This window comes from Perognathus longimembris, chromosome 1 (genome assembly GCF_023159225.1).
Source record: "Perognathus longimembris pacificus isolate PPM17 chromosome 1, ASM2315922v1, whole genome shotgun sequence".
Classification (NCBI taxonomy): Eukaryota; Metazoa; Chordata; class Mammalia; order Rodentia; family Heteromyidae; genus Perognathus; species Perognathus longimembris.
Window position 1 is genome coordinate 44,809,522 of NC_063161.1, and position 9,671 is coordinate 44,819,192.

Genomic DNA, 9,671 nt, shown 5'->3' on the forward strand with positions numbered 1-9,671 from the left:
GCAACTGAGGTAATAAAACTTTTCCTTTTCTCAAAGAGTTTTCAGAGAACAACAGAATTATGACTAAAAGCAAGGAAAACATAGCAACTTTGTTATTTCTAATAGGAAAATTCCTGTCAGCCCCTGCATCACATAAAAACTAGTTCATGTCTGTTACAAAGAGACTTTTGCTGACTTATGGCTGTTTGGGTCTTACTGCCCCATTTAAGATAATGCATTTCATCTTGGGGTTCAGCACTCTTCCCTGTAGCCCAGTCCCCACTTGGAATGTAGGATAGAGGCTTGATGAAGGAAGGGACCCAGATAGGCCAGAGTTCCTCTAGGCTCTGATGTCCATTAAATGACTTAGGGAATGGATTATGTAATTGCCCTCAATCCTTTTTTGTTGTTGTTTCAGAAAAAAGATGGGCTTAGAAAATACCTACATAAAAATGATTCCTAGTTGTGCACCTGTAACTTTTCTGAATTGAGTGGTGAAAATTGAAGAAGGAAAGGAAATTAAATGGCCCTCTGATATTCTTTTAGACTCAGGTCTGACATATGAGATAACCTAGACTGAATTGCAAAGACTTTTATATGAATCAAGGAGAGGCCAGTTGGACAGATTTATGTGTCTTCACATTATATGGGCACAGAAGCCAAGTAACAAATATGAAATAGGCATCACCTAGGGAAATGCACCTAAGTCATTTGCTTTGGTTTCCATATAGCAGAAATGATTATTATTTGTGGAGGGGTATGTCTTTACAATTAGGATAGCCCTGCAGTGTCTTAATGACCTAACTAATGCAGTCAGGTTACTGTTGAATTGGATTATATGGATGGCTACTACCTTGAGATTTGTGTTTGGAAGGTGGGCATGGTAGCTTGCATCTCTAGTTCCAGAATTGGAAGCTAAGATGCAAAAAATCACTTGGATTTGGGCACTTGAAACCAGGCCAGGCAACAAAGCAAGACCTTATCTGAGAGAGAGAGAGGAAGCTATGAGCAGAGTGACTGGAGGGGGAAGGGAGAAGGGAGGAGAGATTATTTGGTGCCTTACACAACAGGAGCTACAGCCTGCTGGGAATAAGCAAAGCAGATGCATGCCAATATCAGCCTTCAGTGTTAGCAGAGACAGGAGTGATCAGACTCAAAACGTGGACTCTTGCACCTGCCCATTGGTGAAGTCACTTTTAACTTGCCTATAGTATGAACAGCATTCTTATATTAACAGACACTCATAATGCGAATTTTAGAATTATTGCAGCCTACAGTTGCCATAGTTTTCCATGTTTATGGAATTAATGTCGAAATAACAGGATTAAGGAATTACTGGGTAAGTTTTAGCCGGTAGGCAATGCCTTAGTGTTATCTAAATAAAAGGTTTTTAAATACTTGTATGTGAAATAAATGTTCATAAGTGTTAAGGAACAAAATTATCAGGGATGGTTCTTTGCCTTGGGTTCTCATTTTCTCCTACCTTTCTGTAAGAAAAAAATAATGTCTTGAGTATTTTTCTACTTTTATTATACAGTTTGTAAGCACTCTCAATTTTAATAAAGTTTTATAGACTAAATAGTGGTCTCTTAATGAATGAACACTTGGATGGATTTCATGTTATCAGCAATTAACTCAGTTTTATGCTGTTGACTTCCCTTTTTTTCCTCTTTTTCCTAAGCCACTCCTCCTCCCTATGGTATATCTGTATTGTTCTCTACTTGTATCCTTTGGCTGGATTTCTCTGGAGGTCAGACCTCAGAAGGTTTCCCTCCCCTCCCCTATCCTCCCCTCCCCTCGGTCCCCTCCTTCTTCCTTTCTATGGGTGTGGGGGGGGGGTACTGGAGTTTGAGCCCTGGGCCTACCACAAGTACTCTACCATGCCCCAGCCCTGCTTTAGATTGTTTTTCAGATACAGATAGGTTCTTGCCTTTGCCAAGTGTGGCCTCAAACAGCAGTGCTCTAGTATCTACCTCTTGAGTAGCTGAAATTACATGTGGTGCTACAACTTTTGGCTCAGAGAGGCATTGTTGAAGGAGTTGCAGGTTTTACTACCTTGCTGTCTCAGGTAAACAGAAGTATAAGATATTCCTGATCCAAGGAGTGACTTATGCTTAGTTTTTTTTTTTTTATGGCATATTGTGTTCCTGTTTCTCCAATGGGGAGAACCTTTGTATCGAGCTATGAGATGTCTGCCAAGAACTTTGTGTAGTATAGCAGGGAAAGGAGCTTTAGTGAGCATTAGGGAACATGGAACAAAAACTTCAGTGATCTCCTGGTTTTCTGCAGTAGGAGTCACATCTTTAAATTTTCTTTTTGGTATTGGCTATTTTCTTTGCTCGTGGAATCATAACATTCCTACTAAGGCTGTACCTATTGTCTCCTTGTTTTTAGATTATATGGAAATCCATTGTCCATTTGTGTAGTGTGTGAGTTGCCAGCCTGGACACTGTCCCTGAGCTTTTTTTTTTGCCAGTCCTGGGGCTTGAACTCAGGGCCTGAGCACTGTCCCTGGCTTCTTTTTGCTCAAGGCTAACACTGCCAACTTGAGCCACAGTGCCACTTCTTGCCTTTTCTATAAATATGGTGCTGAGGAATTGAACCTAGTGCTTCATGTATAAGAGGCAAGCACTGTTGCCACTAGGCCATATTCCCAGCTCCAGTCCCTGAGCTTTTTTGTTCAAGGTCAGTGTTCTAATGTCTAAGCTATGGCTTTACTTCTAGATTTGTTTTCCTTTTCTTTCTTTCTTTCTTTCTTTCTTTTTTTTTTTTTTTTGCCAGTCCTGGGGCTCAAACTTTGGGCATGGGAACTGTCCTTGAACTTTTTTGCTCAAGGCTAGCACTCTGCCACTTGAACCACAGCACTACTTCTGGCTTTTTCTGTGATTAATTGGAGGTAAAAGTCTCACAGACTCTCATGGACTTTCCTGTCTGCGCTGGCTTTGAACTGTGATCCCCAGATCTCAGCCTCCTGAGTAGCTGGGATTACAGGCACGAGCCACTGGTGCTTGGCTTTATTGTCCATTATTTTTAAAGGCAAAATTGGCAATATAAGAAACAATGTGGGGCTGGGGATATGGCCTAGTGGCAAGAGTGCTTGCCTCATATACATGAGGCCCTGGGTTCGGTTCCCCAGCACCACATATACAGAAAATGGCCAGAAGTGGTGCTGTGGCTCAAGTGGCAGAGTGCTAGCCTTGAGCAAAAAGAAGCCAGGGACAGTGCTCAGGCCCTGAGTCCAAGCCCCAGGACTGGCCAAAAAAAAAAAAAAAAAAGAAACAATGTGTAGACCACATGTAAATTTATGTAGTTAATACACACTGATGACATCTTTTCTCCCTTTTATAACTACTAATAGATAATTAAGGAGACATAGGTAATTGTTAATAGTTTAATTAAAACTAATTATTAGATGTGCTACATGGCAGGGATTAGGATAGAAAAAGATAAGAATGTGAAAAGCTCTTAGCCCATTTTGACAGACATAGGAATTTTAACAGTCTGGGGAATTTATTAAAATGTAGATTCTAACAGGACTCTTAAGCATTCACACACAGTGAAACCAAAGGAGGTTATTTTTAGGGAAGGAACACAAACATGCAATGCCTATGTGCCTCTGATCATATACAAGAATATTTATTGAGGGCTAAAAACCTAAAAAGAGACTTACCTGAAGAGGAAATGAGAACAGCCAAGAGACACATGAAGAAGTGCTCTACATCACTAGCCATAAAAGAAATGCAAATAAAAACAACATTGAGATTCCACCTCACTGCAGTAAGAACGTCCATTATCAGGAAAACTAACAATCACAAATGCTGGAGGGGATGTGGCCAAAAGGGAATCCTACTTCATTGTTGGTGGGAGTGTAAACTTGTTCAACCACTCTGGAAAGCAGTGTTGGAGGTTCCTCAGGAGACTAAACATAGAGCTCCCCTAAGACTCAGCAGCCTCACTTTTGGGCATCCACCCAAAAGATTACAAGCAAGACCACATTAAAGCCACTAGCACTACCATGTTCATCACAGCACAATTTGTCATTGCTAAAATATGGAGCCAACCCAGTTGCCCCTCAGTATATGTGTGGATCAGGAAAATGTGGTACATATACACAATGGAATTCTATGCCTCTTATCAGAAAGAATGACAGTCACAATTGTAAGGAAATGGAAGGACTTTGAAAAAAATCATACTTAGTGAATTGAGCCAGACCCAAAGAAACATGGACTCTATGGTTTCCCTCATAGGGAATAATTAGTACATGCTTAGGATAGTCATAGCAGAAGATCACAGTAGCCCAATAGCTATGCCCATATGAACACATGAGATGATGCTAAACGAAATGAACTCCAAGTTATGGATACAAGTGATATATCATTGTTGTAATTATTTTCAACATGCCTTGTGAAACTGTACCTGTTTGGTTTTTTTTCTCTCATTCCCTTTCTGTGGTTTTACCCCTACTATCACTGTATCTGACCTTAGTACCCTGTAAACTGTATATTCTGGTATTGGAACTAGGGAAGGGAAAGGGAATACCAAATTCAAGAGACAAGGGATAAAAAGACAAATCATGGGCTGGGGATATGGCCTAGTGGCAAGAGTGCTTGCCTTGAATACATGAAGCCCTGGGTTCAATTCCCCAGCACCACATATACAGAAAACAGCCAGAAGTGGCGCTGTGGCTCAAGTGGCAGAGTGCTAGCCTTGAGCAAAAAGAAGCCAGGGACAGTGCTCAGGCCCTGAGTCCAAGGCCCAGGACTGGCAAAAAAAAACAAACAACAACAAAAAAAAAGACAAATCATTCCAAAAGCAATACTTATAAAACCATTTGGTGTAAACCAACTGTACAACTCATGGGGAGAGAGGGAAATGGGGAGGGGGAGGCAGGGGAAAAATGAGAGAGGAGGTAACAAGTTGGATAAGAAATGTACTCACTGCCTTACATATGAAACTGTAACCCCTCTGTACTTCACTTCGACAATAAAGAAGAAAAAAGAATATTTAGTGAAATAAACTGTAGAGAATGGAAACAAGAGGCTTTTTTCTTTGTTGTTTTTTGTCATTTGTTTTGGGAGTGTATGGGGGAGTACAGAAATTGAGGAATAAAAGGTGAACTATTGCAGCAGTGATACTAGACACTACACTGAAAATAAACTATACAACTTGTGGGTGGGGATGGGAAGGAAAAATTGGGAGAGAGCAAGGGAAGAGGTGACATTGTCCAAAAAGAAATGTACTCATTACCTGACTTATGTAACTAAGCCCTCTGTATATCACCGTTATAATAATAATAAAGAATATTTACAAAAAATAATAGAGAATAAAAATGTATATTCTGGGGGCTGGGAATATGGCCTAGTGGCAAGAGTGCTTGCCTCATATACATGAAGCCCTGGGTTCGATTCCCCAGCACCACATATATAGAAAATGGCCAGAAGTGGCGCTGTGGCTCAAGTGATAAGAGTGCTAGCCTTGAGCAAAAAGAAGCCAGGGACAGTGCTCAGGCCCTGAGTCCAAGGCCCAGGACTGGCAAAAAAAAAAAAAAAAAAAAAAAAAAAAGTATATTCTGATCAAGGGCATCTATTAGGACTCTGTGTTTTTTTTGGGCGGGGGTACTGTGTGATTTGAACTCAGGTCTGGCACTTGCTAGGTTAGTACCCTATCACATGAGCCACATTTCTACATTCTTTTTTTTTTTTTTTTTTGGTGCCAGTCCTGAGGGTTTTACTGCAGGTGGAGGGGGCATAGGAATAATACCCAAGACCTTACATATACCTGGGCACTGTACTTAGCTGTTTTTGCTCAAGGCTAATGCTCTTCCATTTGAGCAACACCTCTGTTTCCAGCTTTTTGGTGATTAGTGGATGATAAAGATTTCACAGAGATTTCTTGCCATTGTGTTTCCTGCTGGCTTCAAACCACAATCCTCGGATCTCAGTCTCCTGAGTAGCTAGGATTACAGGTGCCCAGCTCTACCCTGACTTTTTGCTGGTTGTTTTGGAGAGGTAGTCTCTAACTTCTCAGCTCAGGCTGGCCTCAAATGGAGATCATCTAGATCTCAGCCTAATAGCCGGAAATATAGATGTGAGTCACCAGCACTCAGCATAAGTCTGCACTTCTAGCCTTTGTTGATTTAGGTGCTGCTGGTCTGTGGGCTTCATTTTTAATAGCAGGGACATAAAGTACTTTACTGGTTGCCAGGCACATATAGTCCACGCTGGCCTCAAACTTAAAATCCTCCTGATTTCCCAGCTTCCTAAGAGCTGGAATTAGAGGCATGTACCACCATGTCCAATTCAATATGTAACATCTTTTTGTTGTTGGTGGTTATGGAGCTTGATCTCGGCCTGGGTGCTGTCCCTGAGCTTTTCTACTCAAGGCTAACTCTCTGCCACTTTGAGCCACAGCTCCACTTCCAGTTTTCTGGTGGTTAATTAGAAATAGTCTCATGGACTTTCCTGCCCAAGCTGGCTTTGAACTGTAATCCTCAGATCTTATCCTTCTGAGTAGCTAGGATTACAGGCATGAGCCACCAGCACCCAGCTGTAACATCTTTTTAAAAGTTAACATCTCTGGTAGGATTGACTAGTAAATTGTTCAGACTTCTGCCCTCAATGAAACCAGTACCAACAAATTTGGAATTATCATTATTGTCTTCTTTTGGGTCATCTTTATTGAAGTGTAGTTTATATAATTATATGTATCCAATTTAAGTGTGTAGTTGTGCTCAGTTTGGGCAAGTAAAGCCAGTTGTAGAAACTACCACTACAATTTTGATAAACATTTCTCTCAGTCCTGGGAATCTGGCTTAGTGGTAGAGTGCTTGCCTTGCATCCATGAAGCCCTGGGTTGATTCCTCAGTATCACATAAACAAAAAGCCGCAAGTGGCACTGTGACTCAAGTGGTAGAACTCTAGACTTGAGCAAAAGAAGCTCAGGGACAGTCCCCAGGCCCTGAGTTTAAGCCCCAGGACTGGCAAAAAATAAACATTTCCCTCATTCTAGAGTTCACTCATCCCCACTGTATGGAATAAGCACCTCCCTGACACCCCTGTTTCTGGGGTTCACACCAGGGCCTTGCACACATTAGGAAAAACACTACCACTGGCTACCCCCTCAGCCCTGGACTAGACATTTTAATTGGGGACCAAGAAGGTGATTTAAAAGTTGGTCAGTAGAGGAATCAGTTAATAAGCTCTGGTTACTCTAGTTTTATGTGGAAAGAAGATCCCACTGCTGCACCCTTTTCCTCGTGCCTCCTCCCTACCTCTTTTTTTCATGTGGCACTGGGGTTTGAACTCTGGACCCAGAGTTTGCCGTGCAGGTGCTTCACTGCGGATCCATGCTTCCAATCTCTCCCAGAGAGGCTTTGACATATCTTGAAATCCCCATTGACTGGATATGTATTTCATACCTTGTTAATTTAGAATGACCTACTCATTCAATTTTTCCCAGGACTTCCCTAGTTTCAGCACTCAAATTCACACCTGGAAGTGGGTGAGAACTCACTATGGGCCGTGGCTCTACCACTACAGTTGGTAGCCAGAGCTGTGATGCTCAGGGCATTGTTTCATGGCCCAAAGTTGCCATCTTGGTTTAGAGACTTCTTTGAGTGAACAGGAGGCAATCCCATGAATGAATTGGTAGGCACAGATAAAGCTTAAGTTGCTACAGATTCCTGGCCAAGAGAACATGAGATCTAGTTTCTGTCAGATTTTCAGTGGTATGACCACAGGTAAATTCTTTTTTTCCCCCCTCATTGTAGGCCTATTTCCTCCTCTGTAGTCACTCTGCATCTGGTACAATGTTGAACTCAGAGACTTGTGCTTTTGCTGGGATTTCTTTTCTTTTGTGCTGGTCCTGGGTCTTGACTCAGGGCCTAGGCACTGTCCCTGAGCCTCTTTGTGTTCAGTGCTAGTTGAGCCACCACTTGAGCTACAGCATGCCACTTCTGGCTTTTTCTAAGTAGTTTATTGAAGATAAGAGTCTCACAGACTTTTCTGTCTGGGCTGGCTCTGAACCCTGATCCTCAGATCTCAGCCTCCTGAGTGGCTAGGATTACATGTGTGAACCAATGGCACTCAGCTTGCTGGGATTTCTTTTGCTCATGGCCAGTGCTCTACCACTACAGCCACACCTCCAGTCCTATGAGGTTATGCTTTGGTTTGGGTTTTTTTTTTTTTTTGCCAGTCCTGGGGCTTGAACTCAGGCCCTGAGCACTGTCCCTGGCTTCTTTTTGCTCAAGGCTAGCACTCTACCACTTGAGCAACAGTGCTACTTCCACTTCCGGCTTTTTCTTTTTTTTTGGCCAGTCCTGGGCCTTGGACTCAGGGCCTGAGCACTGTCCCTGGCTTCTTCCCACTCAAGGCTAGCACTCCGCCACTTGAAGCCACAGCGCCGCTTCTGGCCGTTTTCTGTATATGTGGTGCTGGGGAATCGAACCTAGGGCCTCGTGTATCCAAGGCAGGCACTCTTGCCACTAGGCTATATCCCCAGCCCATACTTCCGGCTTTTTCTGTGTATGTGGTGCTGAGCAATCAAACCCAGGGCTTCATGCATGCTAGACAAGCACGCTACCACTAGGCCACATTCCCAGCCCCTTTTTATTTTATTTTATTTATTTTTTGCCAGGCCTGGCCTCTTTTTGCTCAAGGCTAGCACAGTATCTCTTGAGCCACAACACCACTCCTGGCTTTTTCTGTGCATGTGGTGCTGAGGAATTGAAACCAGGGCTTCATGCATACAGGCAAGCACTCTACTGCTAAGCCACATTCCCAGCCCTGAGATTATATTTTAATGTTCACTTGCACTCAGCTTTCTCTTTCTCTTTTCTTTGCTTTCCTCCCTTCAAATACATATAATAAATTATGTAAAGGTAGGTTGATAATGGAATTGCTGATGGACCAGGTTTATGCCGAGTGCTTCTGCGAGAGCAATAGAACTCGGACCTTTAACCAAGCAGCAGTGGCTGGGAGCTGGAAAATTGAGTTTCTATCTTAGTTAAGTGTCTGTAAATTACCTAATTTGCTCTTTGTGCATGGCTGGGAGAAAGGTTGGTGGGCAGAGGGGAGCTGCTGTTCAGGAATTTTCCTGTCTAGATGAGGGTGTTTGAGAAATTGGATTTCATAATCTGTTTGTCTTATAAAAGAGAGCTTTTTTTTTCCTGCTGTGCTAATGCCTAGCAAACAGTATCTCAGGGTCTTATTCAGTATCCTAATGCTGAAGGATTAAAATTAGAAACCTCAGACTAGGGCTACAATCTATGGCAGACTTAGGAGTCAGGAAGCTGTATTCTCTTCCTAGTTCTAACATATGTTGGCTGTGCAAATAAGGTCATGTAAAAACTGTAACAATGGAACCTGGTGGCTGCTTCTAATTTTCCCTTTGGGTAGAGTGTGTGCATTGCCTGCTCACACAGAGGGGCCACTCAGTAAGCCGGTACAGGAAGAAGCTCAAGGAAACGGGGACACCCGTACAAATGCAGGGTCTAGTCTTTGCCTCTTCGTGATGAGCACTGATTGACTGGGGAAAGAGCAGTGGACAAGTGTTGGAAATTTTTCTTAGCTCTCCAAGTAATCTCAATACCCTCAGACTCCCAGTAGGCTAGGACAGGTGGGTTTGAGGGAGATGCTGTCTCTTTCCTAGGAAGGCACCTTAGACTGCCTTCCACCTTGGCAGAATTCCTGACC